Raw genomic sequence first — 15,197 nt, 5'->3', positions numbered from 1 at the left:
CACCTCTCTAGAAGGAGCTCTGTTGTAAGTCGTACTCTTGCGAAGGAGGTCTCAAACATGAGGGTCCTGCACGACTGAACTTAGTAGTGTCGAAGACTGCAGCGTGTCCGCCGCCTCTTCTCTGCCATGGCCGGGCTCTTCTTCGCCATGTCCAAAATCTTCTCTGTCGCCATGTTCGGACTCTTCCCGCCCGCCATGTTCGGCGCCATCTTTTTCGTGTCAATCCGTCAACTCTTCCTCTAGCCCCATGTCATTATTCCCTGCCATGTGGACGTCCTCATCATCATCTTCACTTATCCATCGAGTACAGCCATCCATGAAACCATTTATCAGCAGGCACGTCTTCAAACATCCACGATCAAAAGGGTCCAAAATGACTCCTTTGCATCTTATACACGGACATCTAATCCCAGTCCAATTATTTGCATACATGTCCATCACTGCAGATTGCAAGTATTGCTCCACCATCCTTCCACTCACCTTCATGGTCAACTGCATGGTATAACAAGCAAAAGAGTTATAAACAAAATGCACGCATGCATCAAAGTCATATAAAAATTTGGCGTGGCATTGCCTAAAAGTAGGACATATCGAGTTTGCTCAAAATTCGCCAAAATGGAAATAAATCCACATTTCAGCAAAATGTAAGCAACTCAGGGGGCATGTCACTCGCACAAATCCCTTCATATTGCAAACACACATATTCCCATTCTTGAAATGCACACCTTTTTACTCATCTATCTCTCGAGAGAGATTGGGCACGGTTAGATGAGGCCTTCGCTACCTATAGGGATCAAAAGTGGATGGCTAATTAGCTAGCTAGATCTAGTTGTTGGGAGGAGAGATGACTCTAGCTAACTAATGAAGAGCGAGAGAGACGAGCTAGCTAGATCTATATGTATGGAAGGAGGGAGAGCCAAATAAATGAGGAAGATAGAGAAGGTAGGCCATTTATGGTGGAGGGTGGCATTAACAGGGAGAGAGGAGAGGTAGAACGAAGAGAGAAGAAGGACAATAACGGTGGAGAAGTAACTTAGAGAGGGAAGAGGGGAAAGGAGGGGAGAGGGCAAAGGGGGGAGGAAGGGCGAGGGGAGAGGGGGTGGGTGAAAAGGTGGCACCAGCCACACCTAGCAGTAGTGATGTATTCTTGACGGTGCTACTGCTATGGTGCTTAGTAGTAGCGCTTGTTGGGAGCAGCGCTACTACTAAGCGGGGCCCAATAGTACTAGTGGTGTTGCCACAACCAGCGCTATTGCAAAAATCTTAGCAGCTACGCTATATTTTGGGCCGCTTGCTACAACAGCTAGCGTTGGTGGGCTCGTTGGGTCCCACTTAGCATTAGCGGCATTTGTATTTCCAATGGTACTGCTAAGGCATCACTTGTAGCACTACCCGAGGCCAACGCTACTGCTAATTAGCAGCAGCGCTGGATATTTTCCAGCGCTACTATTGATGTCCTACCTATAAGTGTTTCCCTAGTAGTGGGCGGTGGAGAAGCTTCCCGTGGTGCCCACTACCCACCAGGGCGCACCTGGGCCTTCTGGCGTGGCCTAGTGCCTAGTGGGCCCCACGAGCCTCCTCCGATGCACTTCTTTGGCTCCTTGGGTGTCTTCTGTCCAGAAAAAAATTATTCGAAAAGTTTTGTGGCATTTAGACTTTGTTTGGTATTGATATTCTGCAAAGTAAAAAAACAAGTAGAAAACAGCAACTGGCACTGGGCATTATGTCAATACGTTAGTCCCAAAAAATGATATAAAGTTGAAGGTAAATGAGTATAAAACATCCAAGATTGATACTTTAATAGCATGGAACAATAAAAAATTATAGATACATTGGAGAAGTATCATAACGAAAGAAACTTCGCGTCGCCATCCCTCGCGGAAGCGGGGGAACTCCAGCGACCAGCCACCACAACCCCCTCCCAGCCCCTCCACCACCACACCACCACCGTAGGAGCGGCCAGCAAAGCTCGCGCCGGCTCCCAGGATCGTAACGGCGGGGCGCCTCATATGGCTACAGCCTCCCCGCTGGCATGCCCATCCACCGGCCTCTGCGCCCTCCACCGGCCGCTCGGCCATCCGCCGACACGTCTCTGCGGCGGCCTGCTCCCCGCTCCGCCCGTCATCCCTGCCACTACTCCCCTCCTTGTTCGCTCTCCGCGTCAGATCTCGGCGCGGGGAGGTCCGTCCTGTCGCCGGTGTCTCTCTCCTGCCGGTGCTGGACCCGGGTTTGGGGTGGTGCCCTTGTGACATGTGACGACGCTCTTCAAGGATCTGACGTCGAGATGAGGCAAGGTGTCAACAGTGGGTCATAGGGTCATTGGGCTGAGCATGTGGGGCTGCGACGATGTGCTCGCCTTCCACGTGTGCGGTGCCGGCCGACGGCGCTGCAATCTTTAGTTGGTGGTGGTGATCTAGATCAGATCTGCCTAATGGTGGTGACTATATATTGCTCTGCAACGACTTCCTATGGATTCACCATAGCGGAGGTCATCGAAAAGACTTCGGGAGGTTTTATCTCTTGATCTAGTGGATGACTTCAGTGATTTGATACAAATTATGGACGATGACTTGCCACAGAGGGTAAGTTGTGCACTGGCCGCGACCCAATTGTAACTGTCGGGATTGCGGAAAAGCGCGGGCGACAACACTTGTATGACTTGGATGGTGGTGTTGCGTGCACCAGGTCTCGAACTCCGGGGTGAAAACCTAGGTCAGACCCGAGTGGTTACACCTGGCAATGGCGATGTTTTTTTTACATCGTTACCTTGTTGGAGGCATTGCTCGGATTTTCTTGGACTTATTCTTTAGAGTGTAGACATAGATTCTGGCGTTTCTGGTTAGATCCGGTGACGGCGGCGCTTGAGTGTCGCTCCCTTCTTGAAGACGTTGATGTTGAGGATCCTCGTTATCATTGTGATGTCAATGGTTTTTGCAGATATGGTCTCGGTTGTAGTTTGTCGATCACTGACCTGATTGCTTTGGAGGTTTTTACTTTCTTTTTTTCCTCGCCGACACATAGCAGTTGTCGATGTGCGCGGGTGTGTGTTGGATTGCGTGTGTGCATCCTAGTTATGCATAGGCCAGGTGTGTGCTCATTGTGTTATGTATCCTCTTGATGCTCCATTTTGAGTTAATAAAATTCATTCTTTGTCGAAAAAACTGATGTTGCAGATATCTTTCTTGCAACAGAGTAGATGTTGCAAAAGAAACCCCACCATCGTTGCAAGCCCGTCAGAGGGAGAGAGACATGCTGGTCCAGTAAGCCACATGTCGGTCAAGGGAGGCAACGGACACCCACGCTAGATCCGCCAGTTGAGCGATAGTATTTTCCTTTATCAAACCGGCAATATGAACTCTTGACAAGTTATGCCCACTTTTTATGTATGGTGAATTGCCTGCTAGAAGGTATACGCCGTATGTACACCCGACTTGGCCGGCTCATGGAGGTAGCCGCAGTAGCGATCGCACTCGTACAGTATGGCAGGGATGTAATGTCTAAAAAAAGAACAAAGAGCGACCTCGTGACTCCAGACCTGTAGCTCACAAATACGTACTCCCTCCGTCCCAAAATAAGTGTCTTAACTTTGTACTAGCTCTAGTACAAATTTATACTAAGCGCAAGACACTTATTTTGGGACGGAGGGAGTAGCTGCTAACGGTTCGAGCTGAGGTTAAGACTTCTAGATCATAAACTCATATACTATCAACTCTTTCCGCTTGGTGCATAACAGATTAGCAGTGAACATAGTTTCTTTACCTTCAGACAATTCATACAATAAGCATTCGAACGGGAAATAGATGAGGGGCGGGGCGACCTTTTTTTTAGAGAAAAGACGAGCGCCGACTTTATAAATAAAGCCACTAGGCAGAGTCAAACACCAACACATAACACCACACAAATTTAACAGAATAAGTCTAAGGAGTACGGGTACAAGGCATCCAGCCTAACATCGCGCAGGCCAGCATAACGAACAGCCAAACCACTTAGGGATCCGATCTCCTGGAGCGCCGCAGCAGGGAAGAAGCCGTAGATTTCATTTTAGATAGCATATCGTCGAAAGCCTCTAGGTCCCCTTCCTTAGTCAATGACCTCCACTGCTGCAAAAAGACATTGGCTTTAAATAAGCAACTCACTGGGTTAGCCGGGAAAATGTGTTCAATAGTGAACTTTTTTCTAGTAGTCCATAGCGACCAACAAATCGCAGCCCAGCCCACCATGAAGACCCGCTTAGACCGGCCTGCTAGCGAATTAATACACCGCCGTAGATCCTCAAAAGAAGAGGGGTTCCAGTTAACACGAAGCCAAAGTCTAATGCAACTCCAAATGAATTTAGCCAAAGAGCAATGAAAAAAGATATGTTCGGTATTCTCAATACACCACAAAGCTGGCACCTGTCAGAGCCCGGTCCGTTCCTCTTCTTAATCTGATCAGCCGCAGGGAGTTTACGACGAAGAGCTTGCCAAAGGAAGACTTTAATTTTGGGAGGAATGCGGGCAGACCAAATGTACTTAAGCTTATCAGTGCGACCGCCAGAGATAAGTTTAGAATACGCCGATTTAACAGAAAAACGCCCCAAGGAGGAATGGGGCCAAACAACGGAGTCCTCTTCCTCCGAGAGCAAGGGGAAGCAGGCAGTAAGGCGCTGCCAGTCTTCCAACTCCACAGGGGAAAGAGAACGCCGAAAATCTAAAACCCAACCCTGAGCCGAGAGCTCAAAGATAGAGATCTCGGGATCAACACAAAAAGAAAACAGAGTCGAATAGGCCACCGCCAGCGAGGTGTCCCCTACCCACCAATCTAACCAAAAACGAGTAGATTTACCGTCTCGAACTACGAACTTCACAAGAGACCAGAAGATCGGTCTAATATTAACAAGTTGACGCCAAAATGGAGAACCACCAGAAGAGGGCATGAACATAGGGCTCGAGGAAGGGAAGTATTTAGCTTTGAGAAGGGTAAGCCAAGCAGGGCGATCCTCAAGGTACATTATCTTCCACCACCATTTTAACAAAAGGCATTTATTCATGATCCGAGTGTTAATGATGCCAAGGGCCCCATGTTCTTAGGTCTACAAATGAGATCCCATTTAACCATCCTATATTTCCGTTTATTTTTGGAAGAGTTCCAGCAAAAGGCACCCCTGTGCTTATCGAAACCTGTGTGTGTCCCTTCGGACAGGAGATAAAAGCCCATTAGAAACATCGGGAGAGAGGACAGGCAAGAGTTGGTAAGGGCAACCTTGCCCGCCTGGGAGTTATAGAGGCCTCGCCATGGCAAAACTCTATTGCCAACTTTAGTCACTGCCGGGGCAAACTCTTTCGCCAAAAGCTTGAGAGGGGAAATAGGTAAGCCCAAATATTTGAGAGGAAAAGACCCAAGAGAGCAGTTCATGAGATGTGCCACCCGCTGCGCTTTCGAGTCAGGCACCCCAGTAACAATAACCTCACTCTTAGAGAAGTTAATTTTAAGGTCCGAAAGGGCTTCAAAGCAAAGAAGAAGAAATTTCAAGTTCGTGAGAGAGTTCTCATTAAGTTCAAACATAATGATGGTATCATCCACATAGTGGAGGTGAGTAATTCCATTAGGGATGAGGTGAGAGCTAACAGGCGAAATGTGACCAGCAGACGCAGCACGCGACAGAATGTGAGATAGAGCAACGGCCACAAAATTAAAAAGTAAGGGGGACGCCGGATCTCCTTGTCTCAAACCTCTACCATTCGCAAAAAAATTACTAGTATGACCATTGACAGCCACTGTCGTGTGGCCACTAGTGACGAGCTGCATCAGGCGGTGAACCACCGAGCCATCGAAGCCCTTGGCCAGCAAAACTTGCCGGAGGAAGTTCCAGCTCACCGAGTCATACGCCTTTTCAAAGTCAAGTTTAAGTACCACAGCCTTGGTGTTCTTACTACGAAGGTCATGAATTATCTCATGCAAGCAAAGCACCCCGTCCAAGATGAATCTCCCCTTAATGAACGCCGATTGGAAATGACTAATGACCCGATGGGCGATCGGAGAGACCCTAGTAGCCATGCCCTTAGCAGGGATCTTAGCAAAGTTGTTAATTAGAGCAATGGGCCTAAATTGGGAGATCAAGTCTGCGCCTTTGACCTTAGGGATGAGGGTGAGAACTGCGTAGTTAGGTCTCGAGATATCAACAGTCCCCAACCAAAACCCTTGAGTGATAGCCTTAATGAGGCCTTTTAACTGAGGCCAGAATTGCCGAAAAAAGGAATGGAAAAGTCGTCAGGACCTGAAGCCGCATTAGAGTTGGCAGTGCGGATTGTCTCAAAATTTTCCTCTTCCGACGGTGGGATCAGCAAACTGTAATTTTCAGCGATCGAAAGGTGTTCGAGAGGGGACCAGAAGGACGAAACCAGCTTAAGACCCATCTCAGGTTTAGCCGCTAGAAGGTTAGAGAAGAAATGAACCACATGACGCATAATCACCAAAGGGCCAGAGACCCTGACACCGTCAATAATAAGGCTATCAATGATGCATCTCCGACGTCTACCATTAGCAATAGCAAAGAAGTAGGATGTGGGCGAATCACCCTTTAAGGTCCAGTTGATAGCGCCTCGCTATTTCTAGTACACTTCCTCCTGCCTATGGATGCCCAAAAGCGCCTCTTCTAAGCCATACCAGATTTTCCATTCGTCCGTGGACAGCCCAGAGTTATCCACGCGCTCGTCTAGAACGCCAATTTGAGCAACCAACCTAGCTTTGTCACGCCTTGACTCAGCATAGTGGTTTTTGGACCAACCTCTAAGGAATCTACGGAGGAAATAAGAGCATTGATGCCAATCATCCATCGGGCCAAAAGAACGGCGAATAGAGGAAAAGAAAGACGAAATCTTTTGCGTCAATATCACATTGAAACCCTCCACTTGTAGCCAGGAAGCATCAAACTGAAACCTCGGGAAACCAACTAGGCGCGCTCCATCATCAAGAATCAGGGGGGTGTGATCAGATCCCACACAGGCAAGGGCTCTGAGACTAACACGGGGAAATAAAGAATCCCACAAAGGACAGACAAAAAACCTATCGAGAACAGAGCGGATGGGGAGAGTTTGATGGTTACTCCAAGTGTACCGGGCTCCAACCCTAGGGATTTCACGAATAGCCGTGTCCCTAATGAAAGCATTGAAAGCATCAGCCAGAGGCCAAGAGAAATTAGAGGAGCTCTTGTCAGACAGAAAACGCAACAAGTTAAAATCGCCCCCAATCAAGAGAGGTAGCTGGCAGGAATCTATTTATTGCTAAGCTCGTCCAAAAAACATAGCGTGGTCAGTCGGACCATAGACCACCATGATTTCCAGTAAAGAATTGAGAGATCGATGAGATACCACTGTGCTGGCCCAAAAAATGCCATGGTCAAAAGCAACAAAATAAAACATATCTTTTTTCGAGCCAAGAAGAATACCACCCGAATGGCCAACAGAGGCCACAAAGTTCCAATTAAATCCATCTATCCCAGCAATGGCCGATAGTTCGCTAGAGGAGAAAGAGGGTTTGATAGTCTCGACAAGACCAATAAAATCCACATTTTCAGACCGCACCAAGTCTTTAAGCTCGTCCCTGCGCCCCCTAGCACCGAAACCTCTAATGTTCCAGAATAAGGCCTTCATCTGTAGGACAAGTTTTTAATTTGGAGACTCGACCTGCTCGGCGCCATGCAGGATTTAGCACGCTTCCCCGCCCCACGTTTAGAAGCCATCGGGGGAGCCTGACACCTGTCATCTCCCCCCCTCGTCCCCACCGGCCACAACCAATGGGGCACCCGATCCCACCCCAGCCTCCTTAGCTTTCGCAATATCATCCTGAGCTATTTCATTAGCCCTAATAATACCAAGAACAGACGAGGGGGTTCCCAAGCTAGAATCTAAACAAATACCCACATCATCTAAAATTTCAAGCAAGTGTTCATCAGATTGCGAAGGAAGAACTAAACGAACAGGAGAGAGAACCGTGGGAAGGGAGGGGGAGGGGGCTGGGAGCGAACCTGAAGGAGGCAGATCCCGAGCCGCAGCCCAATAGGCCACCCGCTCACCACTGTTGGAGACGCGGCCGCTCTTGCACGCCGTGGAGGCAGGCGAGCGCACAGGCACAGGGCGCGCACGACTGGGGGAAGCCGAAGCAGAGGACGGGCCCGAGGTCGTACCCAGGTTAGCGTCAAGCCTGTGGTAAAGCCCAGCCGCAGACTGCCTAGACTCACCAGAAGCCCGGCTCTTTGCAGAGAATTTCTTGACAGACACCTTCTTCTTCTTCTTGGTCGCAGCGGGACCAGCCGGGGGCAAATCTTCAATGCCAGATAGGGAAGGAAATGGGGGACGGGCTGGGAGATTGGATCACACCGCCGAGAAAGGCGTGCCCTTAGCCCCACCAGTAGGCGCATCCCCTCCGCCCAAATCAGGCACCGAATCCGGGGCCCCCCTGCCAGCAGGCGCATTCTCCTTTAGCATATCCTGATCTTCGGGAGAAAGCCCATCCCACTCCGACTGGGTAAAACAAGGATCGGACCCATGCATGGAGTCATCAGGGCATCCATCCCCATCTTTGCTCTTGTCACCATTTCTAGAGGCCGGGGGCGGGGGAGGAGGGGGCGACATTGGACCCGAGGACCCCTCCACCCGCACCCGGAGCCGAAAGCCACCAGTCGCAGGAAAGACGTCAATGGAGCCACGGATGCATAAAGGGTCAACACGCCAGACCCGGAGCCGGGCCGGCCCGAGGATGTCCAGAGATTCTTGGTCCACCTCAATAGGTTTCCCAATGAGGACCCCGAACGCCATGAGGAACGCCGAGGTGCGCATGTTAGGAGGAACATCTTCAACAAGTACCCACACATCAGACAAAGAAGAGATCGCCTTGGACCCATTGGAAGCAGCTTTGACCAAGACCACCAGTTGATTCAAAGGAAGCGTAAAGTTAGTGCAGGAGGATATGATATTAAGACTCTCTTTGGAATGGAATGTCGCAGAAAACTCGAACTCAGAAAGTTGGCGGATTTGCCAATCCCAAACCACTCTCATCCCACAACCGAAGTTCGTCAAGAAGGATCTGGGGAGAGATGCGTTTAGCCTGGACCGAGATGATGCCAAGCGACGGAATAGGGGCTGCCTCAGGGATCCCCTTATCTAAAGCAAAGAAAGAACAACTAGGGAGGCCGGTACCATAATGAACAAAAGCTGGAGGCTTGACACGATTCTGACAGTCCATCGTGAGGTGACCGTCTTTGATGCATATGAGGCAGAAGGGAGGATTTTCACACCGAGACTGGAAGTGGCCGGGGCGGTGACAAGCAAAATAGGTGAGGATGGGGTTGGAGACTTGGGATTAGGAAGGGATGCGACCAGGACCACGGGGAGGAGGGGGGAGGATACCGTCACCAGACGCAATAGGCCCAGATCCGAAGCCCTGCCCAGCAGCGGGACCGACGGGGTGACGAGACGGAGCCCCCGATGCGCCACGGGGTAAGAAGCGGGACGGGCCACCACCAGCCACCGCTGGAGCCCGCAACGGAGCGCCGCCTCGGGGAGTAGCACCCAGCAGAGGAGACGGCTGGGCCGGCCCCGACGAGCCCGCACAACTGGCCGCTGCTGCCACCTCCCAGGGGTCGACAGCATCCGTAGGAGCACCAAGCACAGGGGGTAGAGGCACCGACAGGCCAGAACTAGAGGTGCGGGGAGACGCACCAGCCGCCGTTGCCGCCGAACCCGCCACCGGGGCGAGCGAGGCCTGGAGCTTAGCACGCAGAGCCGCCTCATACTCCAGATCCGCGGCAGCCTCACCGGAGCCATCACGCCCCCGCTTCTGCCCGGAGACCGCCTCACTGGACGATGCACGACAGCGATCCATCGCAGCCACCGCCGCGAAGGAGAGGGAGAGGGGGGAGGAACAGATCTAACGAAACGACGAATGGGCAGACGGTGTCGATGCAGGTCGGAGGAGGAGGCAGGAAACCCTAAAAATGGGGGAACCGCACCCTTCCGCGCCCATAAATATCCGGACCGAGCCAGGCCCGACTCGATACAAGGCCTCACGGGAGGGGCGGGCTGGGCCTGGGCCACCCGCGGCCCCGAAACCAAAGAAGGAAGGGGGAGGGAAATCAGAAAAGGAAGCCAAAGCAAGTGCCAAGACAGGCCCACCAGGCCCAGCAGCAACCACCGGGGCCCGCACCCCAGACGAGGGCACCAGCGCCGTCGCCGCCGGAGAGGCGAAGGTCGCAGCCGAGGACGATCAAGCTAGGGGAACCGCCGGAGAGCAGGACGCCGACGCCGGCGCCGCCCCACCCACCCTAGCGGACACCAGCGAGACCTCAACAGGAGACCATATCGAAGCACGCCGACGGCCACGGGAGACGCGACGCCCCCCATCCACCTCCACGATAGACCGGACGAGCCACGCCCGCCCCCGGGCGCAAACTTACGCCGGCGCCCCGCTGCCGCAGCCACAGGGAAGCAGCACACCGGAACCGGGCGAGGAGGGGAAGAAGGGGCCTCGGAGTCCGACCCGGAGCCATCCAAATCAAGCGCCCAAAACCTATTGGCCCAGGTGAAGGAAATATGCCCTAGAGGCAATAATAAAGTTATTATTTATTTCCTTATAATCATGATAAATGTTTATTATTCATGCTAGAAGTGTATTTACCGGAAACATAATACATGTGTGAATACATAGACAAACAAAGTGTCACTAGTATGCCTCTACTTGACTAGCTCGTTAATCAAAGATGGTTATGTTTCCTAACCATGAACAATGAGTTGTTATTTGATTAACGAGGTCACATCATTAGCAGAATGATCTGATTGACATGACCCATTCCATTAGCTTAGCACCCGATCGTTTAGTATGTTGCTATTGCTTTCTTCATGACTTATACATGTTCCTATGACTATGAGATTATGCAACTCCCGTTTACCGGAGGAACACTTTGGGTACTACCAAACGTCACAACGTAACTGGGTGATTATAAAGGAGTACTACAGGTGTCTCCAATGGTCGATGTTGGGTTGGCGTATTTCGAGATTAGGATTTGTCACTCCGATTGTCGGAGAGGTATCTCTGGGCCCTCTCGGTAATACACATCACATAAGCCTTGCAAGCATTACAACTAATATGTTAGTTGTGAGATGATGTATTACGGAACGAGTAAAGAGACTTGCCGGTAACGAGATTGAACTAGGTATTGGATACCGACGATCGAATCTCGGGCAAGTAACATATCGATGACAAAGGGAACAACGTATGTTGTTATGCGGTCTGACCGATAAAGATCTTCGTAGAATATGCGGTCTGACCGATAAAGATCCAGGTCCCGCTATTGGTTATTGACCAGAGACGTGTCTCGGTCATGTCTACATTGTTCTCGAACCCGTAGGGTCCGCACGCTTAAGGTTACGATGACAGTTATATTATGAGTTTATGCATTTTGATGTACCGAAGGTTGTTCGGAGTCCCGGATGTGATCACGGACATGACGAGGAGTCTCGAAATGGTCGAGACGTAAAGATTGATATATTGGAAGCCTATATTTGGATATCGGAAGTGTTCCAGGTGAAATCGGGATTTTACCGGAATACCGGGAGGGTTACCGGAACCCCCCGGGAGCTATTTGGGCCATAGTGGGCCTTAGTGGAAAAGAGAAGGGGCTGCCCTAGATGGGCTGCGCGCCCCCCCTTTCCCTAGTCCTATTAGGACTAGGAGAGGTGGCCGGCCCCCTCCTCCTCTTTTCCCCTCCGAGGAATCCTAGTTGGACTAGGATTGGAGGGGGAATCCTACTCCCAGTGGGAGTAGGACTCTCCTGCGCCTCCCCCCCTTGGCCGGCCAGCCTCCCCTCCTCTCCTCCTTTATATACGGAGGCAGGGGCACCTCTAAACACACAAGTTGACACAAGTTGATCCACGTGATCTATTCCTTAGCCGTGTGCGGTGCCCCCTGCCACCATATTCCTCGATAATACTGTAGCGGAGTTTAGGCGAAGCCCTGCTGCTGTAGTTCATCAAGATCGTCACCACGCCGTCGTGCTAACGAAACTCTTCCCCGACACTTTGCTGGATCGGAGTCCGGGGATCGTCATCGAGCTGAACGTGTGCTCGAACTCGGAGGTGCCGTAGTTTCGGTACTTGATCGGTTGGATCGAGAAGACGTACGACTACTTCCTCTACGTTGTGTCATCGCTTCCGCAGTCGGTCTGCGTTGGGTACGTAGACAATACTCTCCCCTCGTTGCTATGCATCACATGATCCTGTGTGTGCGTAGGAAAATTTTTGAAATTACTACGAAACCCAACACCGGGGCGGAGCAATGGAGCCGGAACGGGAAGGGGAGGCCAAAGAGCAGAGGGGCACGAGACGCGACGCCGGAGAGGGGCCCAGAGGAGTCCACGAAGGGGAGGGAGACGGGGAGACCGCACGGGGCAGGGACGCCGCCGGGGCGGAGCCAGAGGCAGGCGACACCACAGGAGGGAGAGGGGAGAGGAGAGCCATCCGACCAGGGGGATCACCCTCTCTTGAATTTCCGGGGCGGGGCGACCTTGCGGGCGACGCCATGGGCGACGCTAGGGGCAATCTCTCCCTCCAGGGAACGATGGGTAGGAGGCCGTTTCTGGGCGCTATACGACGCCGCTGGAGACGCGGAAGACGAAGACGGTGACTCATACGGCGAGGAGTCGCCGGCGAGTTCGCCGACGCCGTCGGATGCGATTTGCGAGACGTTCCGGGTTGGCTACTATGAGAAGGAGGTGGCAATGCTCGTCGACTTGGCGATCCCCCGCGACGATCCGGCTCGGCTGGGACTTGATGATGACGTCGTTGAGATAGTCTGGCGGGTCGTCCATCGTTGTACGGCGGCTTCGGCGATCCGGCCTTTGCGAGATCCTCTACCCAAGGTATGTCTCCCCAAACCTACCTTGTCTGATTATTTCGAGGTCGGGGCGTGGAAGTTGGTTTAGAGAAAGAAGAAGAAGAAGCTGGCGGCAGCAGCGGCAGTGCCGGTGCCGGCGGCCAGCGGATCGACTGAGATCCGCGCTGCAAGGATCCAGCATTTGAATTTCCTATTAGGCTCTGGTGGGCTCGATTTGGATGTTGTGCTTGGGGCCCGGTTTGTGGATGGGTGTGAAGCCCAACTCTTGCCGATTCAGAGTGGGCCGGGGTTAGCTGGGTATGAGGCCCAGGCTAAACCGGACACAACTTCTGTCGCGACCATAGGCCCATGCGTGCGATCAGTTGGTCGTTGATCGCAATGCTCCGAATCGCCGCTCCCTAGGGTTCGTCGGCACTGTGTGGCATCTGGGTTTGCTAAGTGTCGACCGGGTCGTGCTACTCGTATCCCTCCCCTTGTGACGATGGCGGGACGGGGTGGTCCAGCTACGACTGGTCAGAAGACTCCGGTGATCGCCGGGGTTGTGTTGGCCGGCCGAGGTGGTGGAGGTTCGCCGGGTCAGAGGACCGTGCTGGCCGCTGGGCATGGCACGCCGCCGGGGCCTAGGCCCGCGCTGGCCGCTGGGCGTGGCACTCCGCCAGGGCCGAGACCCGCACTGGCTACTGGGGCGCTGCCGGCCACTGGTCGTGGCGGCGGTCAGGGCCTTAGGCTGCCGGCGCCAGGGCAGATTGTCCCGGCGCCCTCACTCGCTGCCGTGGGGCGTGAAAATTCTCAGCAAACGCCTCCGCCGCCCGGTGCGGCCGTGGTGGCACCACGCAAGCAGGTCTTGGCGCCGGGCAGCAGCCGCAAGCTGCACCGCCGCCCCATTACGTTGCTAGGCCGCCTCAAAAGCGTGATGTGCCGGTGCAGGCCCAAATACCGCCGACTCAAACTATGGTGAGTGAGGGAGGTGCGGATGTTGCTCGTTTACCGACTAACCGCGGCAGTAATGGACAACCCCGAGGACAGTGGGGTGATGATGGTTACAATGCCTAAGGGGACGGGCAACATTGTGGCTCGTCGTCCGCGGGTGGTGGGTGAGGCTACGCGTGGTAGAGTGATGGATCAGCTGAAAGACCTTTCTCCGGCCCTCCGGGAGGTTTTGTCGAGGGGGCATCTGGCCCAGAGTACAGGCAGCGAGGTGGTTACCGAGGTCATCATGGTGGTCGCGGTGGTAGGAACCGTTACCGCCAGCCTCCACCATCTGTCGTGGTGGAGCCGAAGGCATCCTTGGAGGTGGATGCTTCCGGTCAGACACCGGAACTATTCGGTCAGGCTATGGAAGTGGTGGCTGCACTGGCTAACGCTGAGGTGCCTCTGGCTGAGCCCTTGGTGACGGGTGCTGTCGGGGATACCGACAAGTCTGACGTGGATAGAGCTTCCAAGTGGGCTCCTAAAAAGGAGAAGATGTTGTGCTACCGTTGTGGAGAGAGAGGTCACTTTATTGCTGAGTGTGTGACTGAACTTTGTGATACCTGCCTCAAACCTGCACATGAGACGGGGGAGTGCCCTATTCTGCGTGACCAGATGCCGAGTATTACCATCTATGGAGTCTATTGTGCTGAGCTGATGTTTTTTGAGTCTCCTAGTGTGAGAGAGATACCAGACGAACCCCAGAGCACAACCACGGGGATTATCAAAGTCACTAAGGGTGATGTGTCCGAGGCACAGATTATGCATAGGCTCAGCGAGTTAGTTCCAAGTAAAATTGAGTGGGAGCTCACTCGTCTCGAGGCTAACACGTATAAGGTTGATTTTCCAACATCAGAGGACTTGGATTGTCTTCTAAGTTTGGGTTATGCAGAGTACCTGGCACAGGGTGCATCGTCGAGTTCCATGAGTGGAAGTGAGTTGAGCCGCAGGGCAAGCCCCTCACCCAGGTTTGGTTGCGATTCTCAGGGGCTCCATCCAAGCCGCTTCAGGATGCTAGGGTTGCTGCTAGCTTGGGGATTCTGGTCGGGAAAACCGAGAAGGTAGATATGGCTTTCACCCGAGCTAATGGAGTGGCCCGTCTACTGGTGAGTGTCATCGATATCGAGTTTGTGCCTGACGTGGTCAAGTGGACTTATAAGGGCGAGGTGTTTAACCTTGACATTGAGTTTGAGGAAACAGATCTTTTTGCTGAGGCCATGGTAGGGATGGATGTGGATATGCATGATAGGAATGATGGTTCGGGTAACACGGAAGCGCGAGGGGATGACGTTGGGCATGAGTCGTCCAACGGGCCAAGTTCCACCTCGCAGGCGCCCGGGACTGGGGTTGTTTCTTCAGCT

This window comes from Triticum aestivum, chromosome 4B (genome assembly GCF_018294505.1).
Source record: "Triticum aestivum cultivar Chinese Spring chromosome 4B, IWGSC CS RefSeq v2.1, whole genome shotgun sequence".
Taxonomy (NCBI): Eukaryota; Viridiplantae; Streptophyta; class Magnoliopsida; order Poales; family Poaceae; genus Triticum; species Triticum aestivum.
The sequence above is the reverse complement of the archived record's forward strand: the minus strand, read 5'-3'. Positions refer to the sequence as shown.